Source organism: Zootoca vivipara, chromosome 16 (assembly GCF_963506605.1).
Source record: "Zootoca vivipara chromosome 16, rZooViv1.1, whole genome shotgun sequence".
NCBI lineage: Eukaryota > Metazoa > Chordata > Lepidosauria > Squamata > Lacertidae > Zootoca > Zootoca vivipara.
Window position 1 is genome coordinate 11,342,215 of NC_083291.1, and position 25,926 is coordinate 11,368,140.

Sequence of the window (25,926 nt, forward strand, 5' to 3'; positions counted from 1 at the left end):
AACTTCCATTTCACTGTATCTGAAGAAGTGTGCATGCACACGAAAGCTCATACCAAAATAAAAACTTAGTTGGTCTTTAAGGTGCTACTGAAGGAATTTTTTTATTTTACCTTTGCAAGATTAGACTCTATATGTCAAGTGCTAACAGGCAGAGATATCTGTGCAGAAGTGAGCCACATTTCTATGTTGTCCTAGAAACTACTTTCTTCCGACGCTCAAGGGATTTTGCAATCTGCGAGGGATCAAAAACTCCCATAAAATGTCAAACTGCAAAGATCCCATAAAATCCCATAAAATGCCTCTCTTTAATAAACATTAGCAAGAATACCTGCAGGTGGTTGCAGCCAAATTCTCATTAAATAGGTAACTTTAAAAAAGCAAAAAGCAAAAGAAACCCACTGCAACACGACAAGTTGCATCAAAACACACGATTCTCTAAATGCAGGTGGATTTTCCTCGTAAAGTCTTACACATCTCTGGCTGTCCACCTCAGAGCAATGTGCAATAACCGAGTGAAGGAGGGGAAGTCTGACTGATCACTACCTCCTAACAACTTCAATGGTAATTTTATAGTAATATAGAAAGGCAGGATACAAATCAAAAGTGAAATGAAATGAAATATGAACAGATGTGTGTTTCCAGTTTATCTGACTGGCATGCTTGAAGAAGAAATGTCTCATGGGCTTTTTATTTCTCTGCTAGTTCTTCACAGTAAGAATTTAGAATCCACTAGCTCCCTGATGTTCCTTCTCTTTGCTTTTATCTATCTCTGAATGCTGACAATCCAAGTTACATTCTTTTATCCAGATAACTCTAAGACTTGGTTATCTAAACAAGTTGTGTGTGTGTGTGTGTGTGTGTGTGTGTGTGTGTGTGTGTTTTCCCCTCATTAAAAATCTTGGAAGTGACAGTTTGAAGTGCCTTCCCTTACACATAACTGCTATGCCAATTGACAGAACTTGGCTGAAGACTGTAAACTATAGTGGGCAATTTATCTCAAGCTACATGCCATTGTCTTATGTGACTGAGCCAGATGAGTGATCATTATTATGGAGGGGAATCCCCAGTTGGCAAACGGCTGGTTTAGTTGGCTCCAACCACATTGTCAGAGGAAGGAACTTGGGAAAGCCTAGAACGAAAATTCCAAAGTTGTAGAAATAGATTCCAAGGCATAGGCAAGAAGTCGGTTTATGAGAAATTACAGGTCCAAACTCATTCGGTTTGATCCAAGCTAAAAAATTGCACCAGTGCAATACAGTTCTTACTTGGCAAGGCAGGATAGCTGATTTTCACTGATCTCCTGTAGCTGTGGGTTTTCGCAACCTGGTGACTTCCAGATATTTTGGTTCCAAAATGTCTGGAGAACACCAAGTTAGGGAAGGGTGCATGAAGTTCCTGAAAAGCTGTTCATGTGGGTTGGGAAACTCTCTGGAATAGCAGGTAGGGAGAAGGGTGGGAACTTAAGGCTCCAACTTGCATGAGCAGAAGCCCTTTCTCCAAACTCAGTGTTGGACACAACCCATTGGACGCAGCAGTATCTATAGAACATCTGAAGCAAAATATATATGAACTTCCTGAGCCTGTTTCGCTTTAGAGGGTGTCCTGTATCCATAAAACCTAGAAGCGTTTCAGGTAGAATGAGCCTATTCTTTGCACTAATGTGCTATTTTTCCACCTGCAGAAAGTTCCTTTATTGCTATTTTTTTAACATGAGGAGCATTCAAAACAGCAATTATGCATGGGTCAAACACAAAAACTGAAACCTATACAGCCCTACCTTGGTTTTCGAACAGCTTAGTTCTCAAACGTTTTGGCTCCCAAACACTGCAAACTTAGAAGTGACTGTTCCAGTTTGTGAACTATTTTTGGAAGCCGAACGTCCGACGGGGCTTCCGCAGCTTCCGATTGGCTGCAGAAGCTTCCTGCAGCCAATCAGAAGCTGTGTTTCAGTTTCCGAACATTTTGGAAATCTAACGGACTTCCGGAATGGATTCCGTTCGACTTTCAAGGTACGACTGTATTCTGAAGTTACCCCATCTCAAAGGATTCTAAAATAATTGTATTGCTTTTTGTGAGAGTTGAATCACAATAATATCAAACAAAAAACACCCAGCTCTGAAAGAACACATGTGCAAATTTATCTGGTTTATGTGAATCAGGCTGGGGGTCCGCAGATATATGCTCGTACAGGACTCCTAATTTCCAATAAGTCGAGCGCAACCAGCAAGAGCCATCATAAAGTAGCAAACACTCACCTTCCCAAAATGTTAACTAACATGGCCAGGTACAACTGAACAACTCACAAAGGATTCTTCACAAACAATCTTTTTAAAAAACATACACATGATAGTTTCAACATTCTCCAACTTCTTGTTCCCCAGATGTTACTGAATTACAATGCTCATCAGCCCTACTGAACATGGCCAATGATAAGAGTGATGGAAATTGTGGTCCAACAGCACCTCAAAGGAACCTGGTTGAGGAAGGCTTGTTCTTATGTCTCCTTACCGTGTTTCTCATATTATAAGACATGTCTTATATTTATTTTTTCCTCAAAAAACCACACTATGGCTTATTTTCAAGGGATGTCTTATTTTTTTCCTCCTCCTCCTGCCGCGGCTGGCATTGCTGCTGCGCCTATCACTATGTCTTATTTTCGGGGTATGGCTTATATTCCTTGAATGCTTAAAAATCCTGCTATGACTTATTTTATGGGTATGTCTTAAAATATGAGAAACAGGGTAAATACCGGGATCATATTGATACATTAATTAGGGGACCAGATTAACTGTGTGACACTCCGTTGAGGGTAAAGTCAGTGGCAAGTCCAGGTTTTATTTATTTAAAAGATTTACAATCTGCTTTTTGAGAACATGTTCCACAAAGCAGCTTACAATTCTTATAAAAATACAAATCGCATAATGATTGGCAGCCACACACAACAGTTACTTAACATGTGCAAAGTTCAAAAACAATATTTTGGACTTTGGGGTAAAGTTTCTTGTCTTGCCAAAGACACCTTGCCATGTGTAAGGTTATTTGTCATGTTTCTCATATATTTTATTACAGAGGCCATAGGAATGTAGCTGGTGTGGAGCATTGCCACGATTCTCATTCATTCTGACAAAGCTACAAACATCAATTAGTTCTCTGAGCAATACCTAGTGTATCACTAATGTTTGGGTCTTGCCTTAGGTATTGTTAGGTACCAGCCACTGAGCTGCAATTAATTACTAGCACAATGCTTAGGGTTAATTCCTAAGTGACAAATACCATTTGCTATCTACCTGTGATAACAACCTATGAACAATAAAAATATTTTTATGACATCTAGTGATAACAATCCAACTCTTATACATCAAAGGAAGAACAAGGTGTGCATGTTAAACAATGTTAAGCAGGTTTTCTCCTAATGACACTATAGTTTCGATAACACAACATGGTCTCATCTCTGGAAGAACCAATTTCTTGGACATCTCATCTTTCCTGGTAGATCACATGACAATTGTTGTTTTCTACAAATATAATTTCCAGAAAAGTATTCTCCAACCTACAAGAGAAAAGAGGGCCAAAGCCAATATGCACATTCTGCATAATCTTCCCAAGACGACACACAAAAACTGCACGTTTCCAATTAGTTAAAGGCAATGCCATGAAATCTCAGACTGGTCACTCCCTCAGGAACAGCAAATCAGAGACAGGAAAACTCAAGTGACCTTGGAATAATGAAACGGCTGGATCAAGGGATACATTTGTTCTGTTGCATGGTAGCTTATTATAACGTAGCACAAGACTTTTGACTATTTAGCTTGTACATAACAATACCACCCACAGACTCCAGAAAGGAGCTGGACAACATTGTGCCAGGCAGTGTTCTAAGTGCCCCAGGAAACCTAGTATGAAACACAGTCATCTAAGGAGCAAAACAGAGAATGTGACAAATCACAACCATCAAGAAAGAAAACGTGGCAAAAGCAACAACCCCGTGTTATTAAAGTCTGTGTAAACTGTCCACGGTCACAAAAGATGAAATGAAATACATGTGTAGAGTATTAGGAAAGGGGAAAGGAAAGCAAATTCATCAACACAGGCCTGAAGAAGCCATCTGGGCAGCTGAACGGCAAATAATAATGAATGAAAAGAACTAAGAGGTGTAATGTGGAATCTCAAGCTCAACATGCAGCAGCGTTAAGGAGGAAGCAGCGCTTTACAAAAACATCTGCACGGAAGCAATTGTATTAGCAGAACCAGCAGAACCAGATACTAACAGCCGGTTTACACATACAACCGGAACACTTACAACTGGGACGTGGGTAGTGCTGTGGTCTAAACCACCGAGCCTCTTGGGCTTGCCGATCAGAAGGTCAGCGGTTCAAATCTCTACGATGGGCTGAGCTACCATTGCTTTGTCCCAGCTCCTGCCAACCTAGCAGTTCAAAAGCATGCCAGTGCAAGTAGATAAATAGGTACCGCTGCAGCGGGAAGGTAAACGGCATTTCCGTGGGTTCTGGCACTCGTCAGTGCCCTGTTGCACTAGAAGGGGTTTGGAGTCATGCTGGCCACATGACCTGGAAAGCTGTCTGTAGACAAACACCGGCTGGCTCCCTCGGCCTGAAAGCGAGATGAGCGCCACACCCCATAGTCGCCTTTGATTGGACTTCACCATCCAGGGGTCCTTTACCTTTTTATCTTTACAACCGGGCCACTTCTTTTCTCTGGGTAACCCCTCCTACCGCTTCCCACATGCAGAACTGTGCGGATATGAGAAACACCACAGCAGAATTGCCCCTCTGTCGGATCCAAGAAACAGCAGCACTTTTCTGTGATGATGGCAGCAGAACAAAATGCACACCTGTGTCCATGCAAAGTGGTCCAAGGATACAATTCATCGTGCACATAAGGAAAGCAAGGGCAAGCGACAGATCTGGATTTCAATTTAAGGCTGGCTGCTTGTGTCACTCCAGTAAAATGGGAGCCCCTGCACTAACTGTGCTGGCTTTTGTTTGCCTAGGGACTACACTTGCTCCATATAGCTTCACAGAATCATAGAACTGCAGTGCTGAAAGGGACCTCGGAGGTCATCTAGTCCAACCCCCTGCAATGCAGGAATCGTTTCCCCAATGTGGGGCTCGAACCCACACCCCTGAGATTAAGAGTCTCGTGCTCTACCAACTGAAATTAGCAACACCGGCGGGGGTCTCAACTGGCAGCAATTTTTCTCCGTTGAAATTACACTCTCGCAAATGTACCGAAATGCAATCTTCAATCAAATAATTTAGCAGCGCCTGCTCGGGCTTTTCTTTTTCTTTTTTCTGTGCGGTTTTAGTGGGATAAGAAGCCTGCTTGTGAATGAACTCTCCTCCACCCCCACCCTCACGAGGGGCCATTTCAAATCGCTGTATTACTTAAGGAGGACATTTTGTCATGCAGGTAATCTGCTTCCCGATTAAGAACATTTACTTTCTTCCTGCCGGATTGTTCCTACAGATACCGACACAATGCAACCTCTGCAATTAGTTTTCACAGGTGGCCTGTTTCGCCTCCAGTAAAACTGCTCTCTTTCTCCTCCTGCAAGTCATAGCAGAGCAAATGTATATTAAAAACATTTCAGATATGAAATAAACACTTTCATAAAGGCAGCTGTGATGCAATGCATCATTTCTGTCTGACCTGAGTTATGGAATGAACTTTAGTTGCCAGGATCAAAGCTGATGGGGAGAGGGAGGGTTTCGGAGGGGGGGGGGCTGGAGTTCAGAATAGCACAGCAGTTAGGTAAGTCTCGAGAAGTCAGAGCCAGCTCAATTAGAAACCCTCGGGTTTCTTCCTCTGCATTCTGTCGGCCGGCCTAGAAAGCCACACTTCTCAAATCAAGATATCTCACATTAAAATTAAAATTAAAGTGTATCTTGAGGGGAGGGCAAGTCTCCACAGCCCATGCCATGAAAGCCTGCAAAAGACTGCCTGATCACTGGCTCTGGGCAAGTTATGAATGGCTGTAGATGAACTAAATAGGTTGTTGTTGTTGTTAAATAAATGGGTTCTCCTGATAGTCCAGAAGCACACTTCCAAGAGTGGGGGGAAAGAATTACAGTGTCAACACATATCTCTTCAACGAAACATCTGTTAAAACTGTTCGTAGGTCAAGGGTCTCAAACTGTTAAACACTGGGGGTCCTGCCACAGCTTTTTTTCCCAAGGCCTTCCAGAAGTGTGCATTTCTGAATGCTACCATATTGCTTAAACATCAGGCGCGCTGGTCTTAAAAGGAAAAGGAAAAGGAAAAAGATTTATTTTAATTCATGTATACTCCATTTATCTGATTTTTTAAAAACGACTTGAATTTGATTCCTCCATACTTGAAAAGCAAAGCAAGTCTCCACTAGCACGTTCCGCAACGCCCAAGGAACAATAGATTCATAGAATCACCCACAAGCAACCAATCCCAGCACTTGTAACGTAACAGCTCTAGAGTAACAATTCAGGAAACATCCCCTAGGGATTTCCTAAAAATGATTCTATCTGGTTGAAATGAGTGATGATCCAGTACTCAAGAACACAATTCACAACTGGTAGAGCTTTTTACCTTTAAAAAAGCCAACTCAGTTATACCCAAGTCCAATTTTATTTTATTTTTTGCTATCTTGTTTCCTGAAAGGTTTCTGAAATTCTCCTCCACTGAGATATAATTATACAATCATAAAATTATAAAAAGCATTTATTCATTTCCCTCCCTTTTCTTTCTTACTGTTCCCAGCTCCCTCTTCTCTTCAGTCCTTGTAAAAGCTTCCACTGCCACCAGTGGAAGCCCCCTCCCTTTTTTTTAGCCAAATTGTTGTGGAGGGAGATTTTGGGGCAGATCACAGAACAGGGGAACTCTTTCCTCCCCAGCTACAACCCCCCCCCACCCGCTGGTTCCCACATAGCAATATCGCCCCCTGGACCCTGGGAGGGGAACCTCCATGAGTCTGCAATTCCTGCACCCCTTTCTTACTCATATACCGATTTGTCTATTCGAGTAATATATTGAACAATACAGGAAGGTTGAAAAGGGAAAACTGGAAAAAAATGACAAAGAAAAAGAGAAACAAAACCCTATGTTGATGGTGCAGACAGGTGGTTGAGGAACTCATATTATATTCCTCTGTCTACAATGAGTTGTAGGAAGCTATGTCTGATATTTGGAAATTTATCTTATTTTCCCCCCTCTTAATTTAAACTATTTGCTCATGAGCTGTAAAATCTAAGAGGTGCTTCATCTACTGAGCCACAATAAGGAGACCAGGTGACTTTTCTGCATTATGACGGATTTGCGAGAACAGTTCTGTTGGAAGGCAGACACTGTCGCTCATACCCTGGTGGTATATTCCAAATAGTGCAGTTTTTGAAGCTTCAGCTGGTGCAAAATACCACCAATTGTCAGGTAGAGGTAAGCAGGAACATCACCACGTCCTCTGACAGGTGGTGAGTAGCAATGGGACGATATGTGGTCACTGAAACAAAGAGATATCAGCATTCTGGAGAGAACCGCAAGGTTTAAAAGCCTAAGGGGGTAAAAGACACCAAAAAGACAGACCAATGGAAACTGAGGGTGTCCAACAGCCACAGAATGACGAGTGTCAATTGGAACAGAAGAGCTGATAACTGGTATGAGTGTGGATGGACTGGTAGCATCGAAAACGGATGGCTGGTTGGAAACTTGAACAACAGCACTGCTGTTATGTGGTGAGGACGTGCTGCAACATTTTGATGTAGGAGCCCCAACTCAAGTGCCCACATGTCAATCACCTTGGAAGCAGAATGGGTTCTATGAACAAAGCAGACCTTCTAAAAGAAGGAAAATCTACCCCAAAATTGGGGACTGCAGACTCATCCCACAAAGCATAGCAGAGAGAATGTAAGCAGTTACGTATGTGTTACCTCTCGTCTAGGATGTGGCTTGAACATGCAACAGCATGGCATGAGTTGCTCGCCTTTTTTAACCACTATGCTACAGAGGAGGGGGGAGAAAGGTTCTGTAGGCTCTCCGCTGAGTCTTAGGTCTTGCTGACTGTCCCTTCCAAAGCCTTGCACAAGACAGTGGTTTGAAAGGCACTTCCCAAGGCCCAACCATCACATGGCTGTCAGGTCCTGAGAAGCCCCTTGCAAAGCATTATGTTGCATTTCACTTTGCAAAGTACTCTGCAAGAGTCGTGCAAGAAAAAGAAAGTCATTGTGATATTAGGCAATTGACAGCTGAGTGGCTCTGCCAGCATCTCAGTCTTGGCCCATGACGGGTGGTGGAGATAATGATTTGGCCCGCTGGCCATATCCAGTTTCCCACCCCAGCAACTACACACATACACTGCAACCACCACCATCCTCAAACATAAAAACAGAACAGACCCACAACACTGTCCTTTCTCTAGTCTCCCTCCAGTTTCTTTCAATATCCAATACAGTGGAACCTTGGTTCTCAAATGGCTTAGTTGACGAACAAATCGGCGCCCGAATACCAAAAACCCAGAAGTGTTACAGTTTTCAAACATTTTTCGGAAGCTGAACATCCAATGCGTCTGTCGGCTATTGTTTCCGGGGCGCCTGCACCAATCAGAAGCCGCTCCTTGGTTTTCAGACGTTTTGGGAGTCAAACAGACTTCTGAAACGGATTAAGTTCAAGAACCAAGGTTCCACTGTATCCCTATTGCCTGATCCCTACTGCTAGGAGAACTATCTCCTGTATGAACTTCCCAAGGATTTAATATCTGCCAAAAAGTTTCTCCTGCAGCTGGTAAAACTGATTTCCACCAAGAGTAAGACCTTTTCAGTTGTGGCTACCAAGCTCACAAATGATCAGAACCAGACCTCCTTAGCTTCAGCAAAGTGGTGGCCTCTCTCTGAACATTTTAAATGGGGTTGTACTGGTTTCTCCTGTTATTGTCTACAGAACTTCTAACATTTGTTATAGTCTAGAAATAGATACATCTATAATATCACATTGTAACAAAAAAAAATACTGTTATGAAGTTCAATAAAGCAACTTAAAACAATGGACAAACCCTTCAAGTGTCCCTATTTTCTAGGGACAGTCAAGGAATTACAGAAGCCATCCCAGTTTCTGATTTAATCCAGGGATGTCCTCCTTTTCCTTAAAAGGTAAAGGTACCCCTGACCATCAGGTCCAGTCGTGGACGACTCTGGGGTTGCGGCGCTCATCTCACTCTATAGGCCGAGGGAGCCGGCGTTTGTCCGCAGACAGCTTCCAGGTCATGTGGCCAGCATGACTAAGCCGCTTCTGGTGAACCAGAGCAGTGCACGGAAACGCTGTTTACCTTCCCGTCGGAGCAGTCCCTATTTATCTACTTGCACTTTGATGTGCTTTCAAACTGCTAGGTGGGCAGGAGCTGGGACAGAGCAACGGGAGCTCATCCCGTCGCGGGGATTCAAACCGCCAACCTTCTGATCAGCAAGCCCAAGAGGCTCGGTGGTTTAGACCACAGCACCACCCGGGTCCTATTCCTTAGGATGTCCCTATTTACATCGGATAACTGTTGGAGGATATGGAGCTATGCGACCCCCCCCCAAGCCAAGGAGACAAGCATCTATACAACCTTTAGAAGACATCTGAAGGCAACCTTGTATAGGGAAGCTTTTAGTGTTGAATGTTGTATTATTATTTTTATACAAGTTGGAAGCCAGAGTAGCTGGGGCAACCCAGTGAGATGGGCAGATGATGATGATGATGATCTCTCCCATCATCATGATTGAATAGGACGTCCCTATGTTCATCAGAGAAATATTGGAGGGTATGAATTTACTGGTCATCAAATAAGGGAGCAATCCAAACCCAAGATCTCCAGGATGAGTAAGTTAGGATCCAGCAGATCTCAGCAACATTCACCCTGCATTTTAAATTCCCGGACAAACGATATTATAGAAATGAAGGAAAAGAGAGTGAGAGGGGTGCTTTTTAACCTGAAAGCACCCAGAGGGGACAATGCGAGGCCAGAAACAGATCAGCTTCATTTTCAGCCCGGTCTATTTGTCTCTTCCATGCAATCCCCCTCTTTCTTCCAACCTCCAGCTGTCCAACCGTAACAAATTAGTCTAACACTTGATATTTGTCATATCTTAATAAGGAAGAAAAGCCTCAACAGGAAAAAAATAAAAATAAAGCAAGAGGTGACAGGAAACATAACACAATTTTGTCTTGAATTTGCACAACCTAATTTATAGTAATGCAACAGAACCTATGAGTTCTGGTAAATGTCAGAGCAGCAGCACTCATTACATATGTTGATAGGTATGAAGCTAAGTCTCTGTAGGCCTTTCAAAAATTGCACATAGCCAATTTAATGCAAACCAGAAGTCTCTGGCTGCTGGGTGAACGTTCAGATTCATTCCCATATGGATATGCTGGGGGGTGGGGGGGTGGGGGTTGGAGTGAGCTTTTTCCCATCTCATTTATTTACAGTTGAGGGGCGGGTCTTCGAGAGTGAGCATGAAGCCGGCTAACTATGGATTTGGTTTGTGGGAAGACACCTCCCATTTCCACAAAAATTATTCAACCGCTGCAAAGAAAGTGTCTCGGTTATAAGTAACCTCTTCTCTTCCCCCACCCCACCCCACCTCGCATCTGCCTTGCCCAATCTCTTCTGGGCCAGCTCCAATAACAACATCTGCTTGGCAGCTTTTCAAACCCATGCATAGTTATCTAACTGAGGCTTTTGTGCGGCAGTGTTTATTCTGCGTGCAGAAATGCCTCTTTAGTTGAAAGAGTACTTTAGAAAAGCTGTGCAGCTATTAGCAAGTGAAGCACAGGGCTAATAACCCCCACCTGCTCATCAAATTAATTATGACATCTGAGTCATTTTAACTCAGAGAGAACACACGACTGAAGGCTCGTCACATGCAGGAATAAACATACTGTACATTGCAACCCCAAAAAGAAATTACAACCAGGCTATAAAGCCAGCAGGGGACAATGACCTTCAAGATTAATAATAATCTGGTTGTTCATTTATTTTCCAATGAAACCACGGTGAAAGAGAGAGGGTGGGAGGCTCTAATTCTCCATTATAACACTGTGGCAACTTTAAGAGGAAGAACGGGAAATGATCAACACCAATGCTTTAACCACAGCAGTGCACTTTGGGGGAAACTATACCAATAATAGATGCCCTTAAGCTCCGTATAGTTTTCTCCTGTGTTTTCTGAATGATATGAGCATGTGATTCCAAAACAAAAGGGAATGTTAAGACATATGCACATGAAAATTATAACCAAAATACATGTCCCTATGTTTTTCTTAAGCTATCTCCAAAAAAGAAAGAGTCAGATGAGACTATCCTTTTTAGAACCTAAGTTTACTCTAGGTACCTAAATTTCTAGTATACTTTGATTAAGGTTTTTTAATATATAAAAGACATAACTCCTTTCGTTCTGCAGATCTGAATTGTGATCACAGTGTGCATCTAATTTTTCATGTCAAAATAAAGCAACCCTCAGGCGTACCGATGCTTTGACTTTAACACAACCAAATTCAAAGCTCTGAAACCGTAAAAATTAACCAGAGTATAGCTTACTGCAACGGAAAGCCACATAAAGTTCAGTAAACTTTACTTTTCTTTGGAATATTTCACCTTTCGGTCCGCTCGTTTATAGATATATACTATTTGGAGCACACATCATTCATGTCATCCGGTAGTCATACGTGCACAATTCCCCGTGTTACGAAATATGGGTAAGCAGCAGCCCTTGCTGTCCTGTAAAATAAAACTTTGCAGCAATTTGCTCATTCAAAGCACTGCTAGAACGAAAACATGCCTGTGTGTCTGTTTTGCTGTACAGTAAGAGATGAACCTCAGGACACCGGGAGCTGAATGCAAACTTCCAGACCTCTTTGTCCCAAGCGGCATTCCTTATCTGTTCTGCACCCTCCTCAACCGTCTGCTGCATTTCATGTGGTTTAGGATGGGGCAAGAGTAGCTGCTGAGTCAGGAAAGTCTTTTCCAGAGATGCAGGAGAATGCAAGAGGAACTATGGAATTTCCTTGCACGAGGCTCTGATCTGCTTGCACCAGCAGTGGTGTCAACCCAAAGCATTTTTATATCAGGATTGCATGGATGTTTTCATGCCAGTACCAGCAAAGTGAGCATGGTCCAAGCTACCCAATTCTTGCAGGATATCTCTACACAACCAATGCAACATAGGAGTTGGCTATGGGGAATGGTTCTGCGGCGGCAAACTGCCGAGGGTAACATTTGGGCACTGGGTCTTGCACATTGTAAAATGCAGAAAGCAAAACCAAGCACAAAATTACCTATTTTTAGTGGTAAAAGCATCGGTTGTGTTTGATTTCTTCTCTAGTTTAGAAATGCTTTCAAGTTCTAGGTCGACAAAGAGGAGCTAAACAAAAAAACAGTCCTGTTACAAAGTGCAAATGTACATGGAGTTGCATTGAAAAGTGGTAAAAAAAGAGTTGTGTGTAATTCGCACTAAGCACCTAAGATATCGAGAAAGAATGAAGAGGCAAACAAAAATGGCACATCCTGGAACTGCTAGCTTGAGCAATCGATTTAGAGGTCAGCTTGTTGTTTGGGACGGAAACCCTAAATTTATCTCCGAAACAACCCTCAAAATTCTTGAAGCCTTTAGAAATCAGACGGTCATGCTCCAACCTGCATGATAAATCTGGAATCCATTTCCAGCGCACAATCTCCCCTTGTTCCCATAATGCTTAAATATTCATAATGGCAAGAGGTCACAAGTATCAGCTTATAAAGTTCTTAATTCCCCTCCCCCTTAAATTTATTCATCAAAGTAAACCATATGTGCAGAATTCATGTGCCTTAACTGTAAAATAGGACTCCCACTTTTAAACACAGTAGGGGGTGTAGGAAGAATAACTGTCACACCCTTCAAAATATTTTTAAAGCCTTTTTAATGGCTGGTTCCCACAAATTATTGAATTCTTTCACAATGGTTTATGACAACTATGTAGTCCACAGAAAAAGAATCAAGGGACATTTCACAGCTTCTACCCCTTCCTATGTCTGCACTTTTGGTCTCTGACAAGCTGACAATAGATATCATTTGAAGGGGGGGGAACCCCTTTCTCATATGGAAAGCAATTTCACATTTTTCCAAGTCTGACTGAAGGGATTATGGAGAGCAAAAACAGAGAGCATGAAAAGAGTTCAGCACCCACAACCTGCTGTTGGTATATTTGCAGACACAGTGGTCTGGTACTGCCACATGTAGCTCTGCATATGGGAGGGAGAATCTTTCTATTATACAGTTTACCTCTCCAAACATCATTCAGAAAAATTACAGGATGCTAATGTGTATTGTTGATTCTGCTTAGCTGAATAAAGGGGACCCAGATGGCGCTGTGGTCTAAACCACCGAGCCTCTTGGGCTTGCTGATCAGAAGGTCAGTGGTTCGAATCCCCACGACGGGGTGAGCTCCCGTTGCTCTGTCCCAGCTCCTGCCCACCTAGCAGTTCGAAAGCACGTCAAAGTGCAAGTAGATAAATAGGGACCGCTCCGGCGGGAAGGTAAACGGCATTTCCGTGCGCTGCTCTGGTTCGCCAGGAGCAGCTTTGTCATGCTGGCCACATGACCTGGAAGCTGTCTGCGGACAAACGCTTGCTCCCTCGGCCTATAGAGCGAGATGAGCGCAGCAACCCCAGAGTCGGACGCAACTGGACCTGATGGTCAGGGGCCTTTTAATGTGTATTGTGGGTTGAAATCTTTAAACTATGTGATCTGTTGGTGCAATAAAGATTACCTTCTCATCGATTCTTTATTTCTTGCTTTCTATTTTGGCTATGTGTAATGCTGTGTGTGTGTGTGCGCGCGCGTGCGCGCGCGCGCATGAATGCCAAGGCATCTTTTGATAGATTATACTCTCTCCCTCTTTTAAGATGAATCACTTTGCAGCTATTGTCTGCATACTTTTTAAGAAACCAGAACGCATGCCAGAAGGAGTGAGTGTTTCATAAAATTCTGCAGATCCTAGATCACACACAACAAACTTATTCTCATATCCACTTAATCTCAGTACACATCTCCACCCCTGCTTCCTTCCCAATGGTATGCAGGCTTGAAAACACAAATGTTCAAGTTTCCTGGAGCTAAGCTAAAGAGGAAAAGTCCCATTCTCAAGGGAGAGAGCTACATGATCTTGGCGCCCTGGAGCTATTAAATGCAGTAAAATATAAGGTGGCACTTCACCACAATTAACTATGGGGGAAACAGCCCTTTTTTCACCTTTGATGACATTCAGCAGATAAGACCATGAACTACAGATGTTATCTGCAAACACACCAAAAGCATGTACATATTTTGTACGGAGAGGGAATTATACACACAAAACTAGCAAAACAAAGTCTTTTGAGACAACGTGAACATTAACAATCAGAAGTAAAACCAGCCATCGCAGAGGTAGTGCAAGATCGGTAGGCAAAGTAAAGACTACTTGGTGTTTTTAAAAACATAAATGCTGCGCATAAAAATTTAATTACAAAATGTATGGGAAATCCATATGTGCAGCAGAATATAATTTAGGACATTTCTGAGAAGCTTGTGATAAAAGCTGCCATGCATTTTTAATGCGCAGAAAGTAGTTAAAGCAGATTTAAGGTCTGCAATATACAAAAGTATATTTCACTTCTCCTTTCATCTGAATATGTAATATCAAAGGATTAGCAGACAATGTTGAACAGAGGGAATTAAATCTCTCAGACCAAATTAGGTTGTGGCCAATATCCACTATTAAGCCATAGTAAGTAAGTCATTTTTTATTTTATTTTTTGCGGTCAATGACCAATTACAAACTTTAAAATCTCAGAACATATTAAAATAAATAAAAGTACATATAGTTAAAAAAGCATTCTAGTTGTTCATTTATCCGTCAGAAGGGAAACCCTTTTGAACTAGGGATGACCATCCGTCGATATATACTACTCCTGAGTACTAGCCATATATGTCACACTTTAATTGCTGGCATGCAGAATTTGGCCACCTTATGTGCTAAGCCAGTGTTGTTATCTAAGAGCAGCAGAGTAGCAAGAAACTGTTCAGGACTCCCACTACAGCCGTACCTCGGAAGTCGAATGGAATCTGTTCTGGAAGTCCATTCGACTTCCAAAACATTCAGAAACCAAGGCGCGGCTTCTGATTGGCTGTAGGAAGCTCCTGCAGCCAATCGCAATCCCAATCAGATGTTCGGGTTTCAAAGAACGTTCGCAAACCAGAACACTCACTTCCGGGTTTGCACCATTCGGGAGCCAAAACGTTCGACTTGCAAGGCGTTCGTGAACCAAGGTACGGCTGTATATTTCTGGAGTATAAGCAAAATAAGGCCAGAGCGTAGATTGGAGGAGCATGCGTTCTACAGTTTCAATTTGGCCAGAGTCACAGGTACAGCATCTCTTCAGATATGGGATTTTTCTATAGCGACCTTCAAGAACCTTAATAAACAAAATTCCTTCCGGTAGCACCTTAGAAACCAACTAAGTCTGTCATTGGTATGAGCTTTCGTGTGCATGCACACTTCTACAGATACCTCTTCTTCGTCAGATATACTTCTTCAAGAACCTGGCGTTGAGTCAGGGTGAATGCCCTATGATATTTAGGCAGATCCAGATTGCTTAGATACACCATAGGCGCTGAGAGATACTTGCTGTAATCACTGACAATAAAAGAGGGGGACTTATCGAGCCATAGAACAGTGCTTCTAAAACTATCTGATGTGGTAGACCTGCATTTTTCTCTCTTTCAATGCGCCAGGGACCAGTAACATATCTGGTCTCTTGGCTATGATGGGAGACACTGGGGACTCATAAAACCACAGAATCGTAGAGTCGGAAGGGAAACTGAGGATCATCTAGTCCTTATGGTCAATGTTTCATTCAGTCAATCCGTCCAAGGATCACCACTTTGAGTAGGGGACATTTTGATAAAACATGAAAACAAAATAATAAGCACTGTTTCTTAAATATGTCAGAAGGAAAACACTCAGGCCAGTGCAGAAATGTGAGAAATGATTACTGAAGGACTAGATAGATGGCAGGAAATTTAACTGAATTCTTTATGACAGTTTTTAACTTTGGAAAAGAGGCAAAGGGGGGGGGAGGTTGGGTGTTTTTTGCCAAGGAAGGCAAGAGATGAAGTTCAAGTGATAAAAATGAACAAATCACTGAGTCTGGACAGTACATATAAGAGTTCTAAAAGAGCTCAAATATTGAATTGTTCTTCTAACAAAAATATTCAGTTTGCTTCCTTACCAAAGGGCTGGAACAGAGTCAACATAACACTTTCTTAAAAATAAATAGAAGTTATGGGAGGGAGGGAGGGAGGGAGGGAGGGAGGGAGGGAGGGAGGGAGATGGAATAACAAGCCTGTTAATCTTATTTTTGTTTTGGGTTTTAGACAAAAAGCCTTTTAGACAAAAATAAGTCATCAAAGATGGAATCCTAGATGCATATACTAAAGAGTACCCCCCACACACACTGGAGACAATGGGGTAAACATATGTAGGATTGCACTGTCAAATAATAAAAATATACTAATTGTTAAAAGCAAAAATTAGTAAGCATACAGAACGAGCTTGACTGAGGAAGTATCAACAGTATCTTCTGCAGAGGGAAGTCTTGCCTCACCAACCTTTTACAGACCCCTGTAAAACCTTTGTTTTCTATGGGCCATTCCATTCCATTCCATATAAATAAATGTTGTACTTACTCTCTAACATTCTGGCCTGTTGAAGTAAGTTCAACAGTTCGGGTCCAATGTGTGGACCTCGTACACATAATTTACCCATGGGAGAAATACAACTGCAATGCGCATGGGCAACCTTTGAATTCTTGCCTGGTTGGTTTTGCCCCTTGGTTTCACGTGACGTAGCTATCTATATTTTACAGGCCCTTAAACTCAGGGCCGCTTTCCTGGCCAACCAGCCAGGCCCTAGTCCTATGTAACTTCCTGTTATATTTTTAGCCAACACACATTGCTTTCGCCTTTACCTAACCAGTTGCATTTACCTGGATTTTATATTTAATGTTCTAATTGTATTTGTTGTATTTTATGAGAAGAGAAGACTCCCTGGAAAAGACCCTGATGTTGGGAAAGATTGAGGGCACTAGGAGAAAGGGACGACAGAGGACGAGATGGTTGGACAGTGTTCTCGAAGCTACGAACATGAGTTTGACCAAACTGCGGGAGGCAGTGCAAGACAGGAGTGCCTGGCGTGCTCTGGTCCATGGGGTCACAAAGAGTCGGACACGACTAAATGACTAAACAACAACAACAATTGCTGTGCAACAGTTGCCTGTCTGTTTGTACTTGTGCTATGGCCATACAGCTAATGCAATAAATGTTGTTGTTGTTGTTTTGTTGTTGGTTTTGTTTTTGTTTTTGCACCAAAGGGCGGAGCACAGAAAGAATAAAATTGCACTTACTGCGACACAGGCCAAGTTCAAGACCTGGATTTCTTTCGCAATATATTATGTGTCTCTATATGCTATGTATGCTTGAATGAATTTAAATGCCTAAACCGTTTCAGGTATATCGCAATAACTGTATGTTTGTTTATACTAAAAGCAAGCCTCTGGACAATGAGCCTCTTGAATGGGTAAATTGCAGGCAATTTTTTTCAAAGATTGGGAATGAATGTCTTCTAACCTGCTGGGGGGTCCTTTGTCCTTGTTAAGTATTTACACGAAATGTTCAAGAAGCAGTATACCTTTAGGACAGAGAGCCACATCACAAAGAAGGAATTTATTGTAAGTTCATTGCAGAGTGAGATAAGTGTATCCAAGAGCCCTTGGGATTCATGGCTTTTCATGTGAATACATCAAAAACGGATGGGACTAACAATTAATGGCTGTAATTAAGAAGAAAAACCTTTGCTCTGGACTGTTTGAGTTCGTGATATATGCATTACGTATTTTGTGCTTGATGAAAAATCATGTGAACTAAGCATGTATCGACCATTCAACATTAGCGTATTCCATGTTTGTTTGTTTGTTTGTAATTTTAAGGTACCAAGTTTTATATCACTGAGTAGTACAAGAGGAAGCTACGCAGTGAAATTAACCCAGTAGCGACTTGCAGAATCACTATTGAAATATACTCGGGGTCAAGAGTGAATTTCATGCTCTTTATTCAGCTCATAGTCATCAAGGAGGAGAAGAGAAGACGAATGGCTCTTTCCCCAAAACCGTCTGCTTATATACATTATTTACACAATGGGCCTTGCGTGATTGGCTACTTCAGGGCTACACCTGTGGGCCAATTATATTGTGGATTGACTTCTGCCTGCAGCCTGATTGGCTGCTCCTACAGGCCAATCAGGTAGCAGATTCACTTCTGCCAGCCGCCTGATTGGCTGCTCCAGCAGGCCAATCAGGTTGAGGATTCACTTCCACCTGGAGTTGGATTGGGTAGCTCCCGCTGATTCTGAATCCTATTGTTCTAGGATTCAGCTCAGTACATAACAACTATCAAAATGACCAAATCACAAGTTCAAACATACGTCGCTGTACGTAATTTTTGGGCATAATCATTTTAAAATCTACTCAAGCTCACATGTATGCACATGTACACACACAGACAACACAACACAATCATTTAGAAGAATCTCCAGAAGTGTGCCAAGACATGTTTTTGGTGTTGTGCCATATTATGTGCTTCTGTTTCTGGCATTCGAATGGGGATTAGACAGATGCGCGAGGACGGAAGATTTGGCAAGTGGTGACAATAGTCTAGTCTGAATTTGGTAATTAAAGTTTTTCATGAGGCTTACTAGGTGAAATAATTAAGAGTAACTTATCTGAGCTGTATATCAGCCCGTCATTCAGCCACAGATCAGAAACCACTGAATTTTCAAGTGTCTTTGATTAGTACTACTGAATCAAAGTTTCCTGACAAAGGCTCAGATATGAAGTACCATATTTTTCCATGTATAAGACTCCCCCATGTACAGTATAAGACAACCCCTATTTTTTCTAACCCAAAATTAAGAAATTAAGTTGTTTATCTTTTGGGGTGGGGGTGGGGGAGGTCACTTCTGCCAATCGCTTACCTGCCTGCCCGCCACTGCCGATCGCTTCCCACAGCCACTGCCAATCGCACACCTCGCTGCAGCCGCCAATTCTCTGCCCACTCACCGCCACCAACCGCCCAACCGCCCACTTTCCACAGCCGCCAACCGCCTGCCCAATTGCTGCATCCACAGCCAATCGCCAGCAGGCCTTGCCACAGCCGCCAATCACCCGCCCAGTCACGGCTGCCAATCTCCTGCTGCCAATCTCAATTCACTATCTGTGTATAAGACGACACCCAATTTTTGCCTTTTTATTTTATTTTTTATTTTTTACAAAAAGCACAGAAAAATATGGTACATTTAAGCTGCACACAACCTTTACATTCAGTGTTACTTTAAGAATGATAACCCTCAAGGAATTATGGTATACCCTCTACTTCTTGACAGCTACGGAACTGAATACATACCAGGGAATTAAAGGGTCGATTAGGGCTGCACCAGAATTGTCAGATGCAAAGGAGGACAGGGATCCTGTACCTTTAACAGTTGTGTAGAAGACAGACATTCAGCAGGTGCAGCTTGTCATGCAGGGCCGACCCTACGGCCAGGCTGGATGTCGCAGGGCGCCAGGGCGCCTGCCGCAGAGTTGCGCCCGCCCACCCGCCGCAGAGCTGTGCCCCGGCAGCCGCACTGTGTGCTGCGCCCACCGGCCCGGTCGCGCAGCTCCGGCCGCCCACCGCGCTGGGAAACGGGGCGGGGCGGGGGCGCCGGAGGGATCCGTCGCACCAAGGCGCCAGGGCACCAAATATACTTAAGACGGCCCTGTTGTCATGCCACAAGTTTACATTCTGAAAGAGAGCACCCTCTCCACTTTTGCATCTAGCCACTCTAGCCAACATTTGTAGAGTGTGCATCCATTCCTGTTTCTGGCCTGAAGTGAGAGTCACAGTCTTTTAAAGAGCTAGCTCTATATGAATTTCTAAAGGGAACTGGTTTAAGATACAGGCGTTGCTACACCACCTGCAAATCACAGGCTTTTCATTTTGAAATCTTAAAATGGGTTTTAAGATTCTTCGTGGAGACAGAAAGGCCAAAACCTAAATGCCGCTTACAAAATGCTAAGGAAACATAAACCACTTGCAGTCTTAAATCCCCCTCTGTTTATAGGCAGGAATAAATAATAATTATAATAAAGTTACACGTGGAAAAAGTGCAATAGATCTAGAAACTTTTTCGTAAGTTGGAACAACACTGACAATGGTCTATTGTTAATTGGCTCCCATGTGTGAAAGCTACAGAAAAAAATTGTTTATACAGCTGCTGCTATTTGTCATGGCGCTGCTAAAAAGGTACATGTGGTAAATCTGGGCATTCTTTTAGAACACGGAACAGAAATACCATTACTAAATTCTGGGGCACGTGTTAATAGAAAATAATTGTCTTATTGAGAGTTTAATTTGTTTTCCTCACTAGCATGACAATGAATTCAGCAAGAATGCAAAACAAGTTCTACAGTGTGGGCAGTACTGATTCTGTGGGATTTAGAATTCAAACCATTTATACTCTTCACATCTTCAGAATTTCAACACCCAGTACTGCCTCAATACTGTTGTGCACTTCCGTCTCTGGGCTCCATTGAGAAACAGCTTCTCCATGCGAAACCGGAAGCGACGTCTCCAGACAACGGAACAACTCTCTTTCTCTTATCTCAGCAGCTGCAATCTCCTGGGTGATGTGGATGCCGCCAGGCAGTTGAATGCACGCAGCAGCGGAGCAAGCCGATCTTGAGCATGGGGTGGCACGTGTGCCCTGTGCCCAGGGGCGGGACCAGCCAGGGCAGGACGCTCCGCAGGGCCTCCGAGGAGTCTCCCTGCCTCCTCCCACTCAGCCGCCATACAGCTGAGGGGGAGGTGGCGGGCAGACTGTTTGGAGCAGCGCAGAGCCTGCGTGCGCCCAAGCCACCGCGTCTCTCCTAGGAGAGACGCATGGCCCAGGCACACTGCAGGCCCCGCGATGAGTACCACCCGCCATTTTGTCAACCCCCTCAGTGGTGACACCCGGGGCAGTCTGCCCCCCCCGCACCCCCTTACTCTGCTCCTGAATGCACGTGCGTACTCCGTCCGTTTCCCTCCCACTGCTCCGCATGGCCCTGGGCACTGGCAACCTACGCTACGTCACTGTGTACATGCAGAATGCTACACACAGCCCCTTGGATTCCGGCCAATATACTACATCCACAGATTTTCATTGTGGGTATTTTAAACAGCCTGTGTACTACAAACTAATTCATTTAGCAACCTGGATATTTTCCCTTCACTCCTACCCAGTAGTTCATATTATTCTTATGCATTATTCATCTCTTTCATTTGTGTTTTGCATAACTCCTTCCTTCATCAATGATTGTTTTTTTCCCCCAAGTATTGGTCTGTTAACAGTTTTTTAGTGGATTAAACATTTGCCAAAAAGATACCCCACCATATGCAAAACTTCACAAAGCATTTAAATCATTTCTTTCACTGTTCGCAATGAATGTTTGGATAGAGCGGCAGAATAGTAATTTCCGTTATACTTTTAACTGCATCTCCGTCTCACAAAAATAATACATTTTCATCCCAGTGACGACCATAGCTGCCAAGTTATCCCTTTTTTTAGGGGAAATTCCCTTATGCTGAATAGGCTTCCTCGTGAGAAAAGGGAAAACTTGGCAGCTATGGTGACGACACTATCACAGTGATAGGTAACACAATGTTATTTCCTTTCATTGCATAAAAACATACACAGACAAAAAAAAGTCTTCAACTATAGATGTTCAATATATTACATAGCAATCCTGTGGGAAGTCTACTCAGGAGTAGTTTGAGGACTGCAGCCAGCCCAGAACCTGCATTTCATGTCTTTGCTCGATCACATGGTTAGGAATGAGAGGGTAAAGATACATTCATACATACATCAATATAGAAAGGGAAAGCAGTCCAGAATGACAGGACTTAACTGCTCTTTATGTGGTCACATAAACACAACAGGCAGTAGTAAAATCCTCAAAACCAAATTTAAGTTACAGTCATTGCAAAACCAAAAGAATGTGTTGCGAGAATTCCGCCCTGTAATTCAGATTGACTACACGGCACCGACTGCTTACGACAACTTCTTTTTTCTTAGCTCGCTACTACATTAAAAAACATGGATATAATTATAGTTGTTGGCTTTTAAACTGTCTGCAAGGCAGGCAAAGATAAACTGCTATTAGTAAGCATACCCAATCTCAATAATTGTGTTTTGACATTATAGGTAAAAGATACAACAAACATAATGAGGAGGGAAAACTTGGATACAGCTACAGGCATACCAGGTCAATTGTGGCTGTGACCAAGGTGCTTCCACACTTCCTAAATGCACACACACTTTTTAATTCCTGTTTAGGCTCACTTGTTGGGGGCAAGTTCCATTTTATGCAAAAGCTTACTATTACGTAAGCATCTATTGGATTAAGGCTGTTAGTTTTTGACTTTAAAAATACATACAGAATCAAAGGTCGTTTTTTATTGTTCCCTATTCTGGTCTTATCTGCAAAATAGTTTCTTACTTGCATGTGGAGACCCTTTAACCCGGCCTAGAAATAAATTCAGACATGACTCAAATTTTGGTTTGGTTTTTGGCAGAATTTAGGCCACAACTTTATTGATTACCGTAGAAATCAAATGAGTGGTTGCATAGGCTCTGGGCGCACCATGAGTCAGCCTTGGTGAATATCTGGGCCGGGGGCCCTCGCGCAGCCCGGCCCATGATTCCCCCAGTTGTGCCCCTGAACTCTGGAGAGGGGCATGGAGAGGGGCACAACCCCATTTGGGGAAGACAAACCAGAAGTCCTAGGATTCCACTTAAAGGAATACCCAAGGATAGGGTTGGCTAGGCATCCTGCCACCCCTATCAGCATGAACCAGAGCCTATCCGCCAACCTTACAAGTTGTGACGATTTCCTACACGGCAGGCGAAACCCAAGTGGCAACAGCCAATCAGCCAAGTGGGGGAAATTCCTGTCGTGCCCCTGTCCTAATGACAGACGACACACAACGGCATAGCAAGGTCAAGCGCAAGCCCTAAATTAGGGAGAGGTGGGCGGGTGTTTCGGTGCACAGTGACCCGAGAAGAGGGTCTCGAGAGTCACGCGCAGCGCTTAAGTAGTGGTCTCTCTGCCTCTTATGACTGGCATGCCCTTAGCCCAAGTGCACCCCGTCAGAGAGATCAGCAATAGGGTGTTGTGGCTGCTCCAATAGTCCCCGTCCCAACACCTAGGCCTGATTGTCGGGCCCCACCGCAACATGTGCCCTCTCTTGCAGGGAGGACCCAATTTATCAAAGACATTCAAAGAAGCTTCCACCAAGCTATGCATCAAATCATATAATTCCAACATGGGGACCCTAAAGGGTACTCCGTTGTTCATTCTGACATCCTGAGACGCCTCTGGGGCTTGGCGATATATTGATATATCGTCCAAAGCCAGTCCGAAGTCCATATTGTGATATCGGTTTGGTAGTTTTTCAGCTGGCAATATATTGTGAATCATTTTGTGTGTGTGTGTGTGTGTGTGTGTAGCCAGCCAATGCCTAAAGCGTGGGTAACTTTATCTGGCTTCAACCCATGTAACTGGCCATGCATTACCGGTTTCCTGAAAAACAGGTTGCCTAGATTATCGGCATGGAATCAGTTTAAGGTGAGCATGGTTTTAGAGAATGGGTGCCAATTCCAAGCAGGCCGGCCCATTTGAACTGGGGCACAGTTTAAGGCCAGAGCAGTAGTCATTCTGCATATTAAAACAAATAAATGTCTATCTGGCCACCAAGACCTCTATTCTATGCATGTAACAATATCCTGGGAGATGTTTCATTTATGGAACCAACTGTCATTCACTGCTTCTCAAATAGTTGGTACAGATGGCATGGGCTGGGCCAACCCTAAATGTGGGCTTTCTGGCTTTTTGAGCTGCTACTAATATTTAACTTCTATTAAATACCAGCTGCTAAATGCTATTACTGAAAATGGATGTGGTGTTACCACAGCCCGGGGCAAACAACTGAGAGCAGGAAACCCTAAAAACAGATCTCGGCATCTTCTAAAAAGATGGCCCAATTATTACTATTTCCAGTATTAACAGGCATAGAGTCCAAGGCTTTAAATATATGAATTAAAGGTATTTACAAGTATCTGCTATATTTGATGTAATGATTTCAGAGCTCCAGCAGGAATTAAAACACAAATAGTCGTTTATGAAATTATCACGGAAAACATCTTCCAGAATATAAAGTAACTTTCTATTATAGACTTTCTAATTATAGTGGTGTTGCTGCAAGAAGATATATGGAAAGGTTATTTATGACCATGGAATTATAACAGCTTGAATAGCACAGCTAGGAAGATTAACAAAAGGCTTATGTTGATTTCCATGGTCCAAAGAGGCATTTTTTAAAAAATTAAAAAGTAATTATTATGTGGAGTTCTGGGGAAATTTTTTTTGAAATGGTACTTCACAATAACTTTTAAATGTTCAGTTACTTCGGGCAAAATTACGTGCTTACCTGTGCTTAACCACTTCAATCCATTAGCAACAAAACCAAAAGGAGTACAGAACACATTTTGAATGGACAAATTTGAAGGTTAAATTTCAGGTGAAAAGGCTGAAAAGATTTTTGCCCAAGTAAAATAATTAAATAGTGCCATATGGAACTTCTACAAATGTATCAGATTGTCTAAGAAACAACTACATTATGCTGCTAATTAAGCAAACATTGTATATCGGTTCTTAGAGTCTTAAGAACACAAGACGATCCTGCTGTGCAAGTTGGTTCCTTTGCAAGCTGGCTCTAAATTTATCCTCTTGGCTAGTTCCTCCAAGCTAAAAGACGCCTGCTTCTTGGGAGAAAAGCAATGACAAACCTAGACAGCATCTTAAACAGCAGAGACATCACCTTGCCGACAAAGGTCCGTATAGTTAAAGCTATGGTTTTCCCAGTAGTGATGTATGGAAGTGAGAGCTGGACCATAAAGAAGGCTGATCGCCGAAGAATTGATGCTTTTGAATTATGGTGCTGGAGGAGACTCTTGAGAGTCCCATGGACTGCAAGAAGATCAAACCTATCCATTCTTCAGGAAATCAGCCCTGAGTGCTCCCTGGAAGGACAGATCGTGAAGCTGAGGCTCCAATACTTTGGCCACCTCATGAGAAGAGAAGAATCCTTGGAAAAGACCCTGATGTTGGGAAAGATGGAGGGCACTAGGAGAAGGGGACGACAGAGGACGAGATGGTTGGACAGTGTTCTCGAAGCTACGAACATGAGTTTGACCAAACTGCAGGAGGCAGTGGAAGACAGGAGTGCCTGGCGTGCTATGGTCCATGGGGTCACGAAGAGTCAGACACGACTAAACGACTAAACCACAACACTGTGGTAGCCAATCAGGTCAGGAGGTGTGGCTCAAATTCACTTAGCCCCCTGCGGATGGGGAGCGAACAATGGCTGTTGATTGAATGGAAAGTGGGCAATGGCTGGTGAGTCAACTGTGCTTTGGAGAATGGGCCTTTCCCATTAGATCCACAGAGTCAAACTAAACATTCGTGTTCAAGGATGCGAAGATCTGCGGTCCAAGAAACATTCTTTTCAAAAAAGGCAGAGAAATTTCAACATTTGGCACTGGATTTGTAATTTTGGGTTTGGATGCTTTTGTTCCCTGAACACTGCCTGTAACCTCAGCTGTAGCAGTAGAACTGGGGATTCTTCTTATTGAGTGACGTCCGTCTCTCTCTCTATCTCCCTCTCTTCACTGTTGCATCCCAGGATTGTTAAGGCCATGTCGCTCATAGCATTTCTGAGTCAACATGACTGTCTTTAGAGATGGGTGAATTCCGAA

The 25,926-nt window shown here is 43.0% G+C and overlaps 1 protein-coding gene and 1 long non-coding RNA gene across 9 annotated transcripts in view; both read right to left on the reverse strand.

Annotated features, from left to right (window-relative positions):
* The window catches only part of LOC132591229 (uncharacterized), a 29,672-nt gene extending 13,346 nt beyond the window's left edge, over positions 1-16,326 (reverse strand). Inside the window, exon 1 of the long non-coding RNA XR_009556842.1 lies at positions 111-16,326. This is a non-coding gene — a long non-coding RNA (uncharacterized LOC132591229). The remainder of the gene's footprint in view (positions 1-110) is intronic.
* Positions 1-25,926, reverse strand: part of NFIB (nuclear factor I B) — a 213,367-nt gene that overhangs the window by 144,157 nt on the left and 43,284 nt on the right. The gene's annotated exons all lie outside the window — the stretch shown is intronic.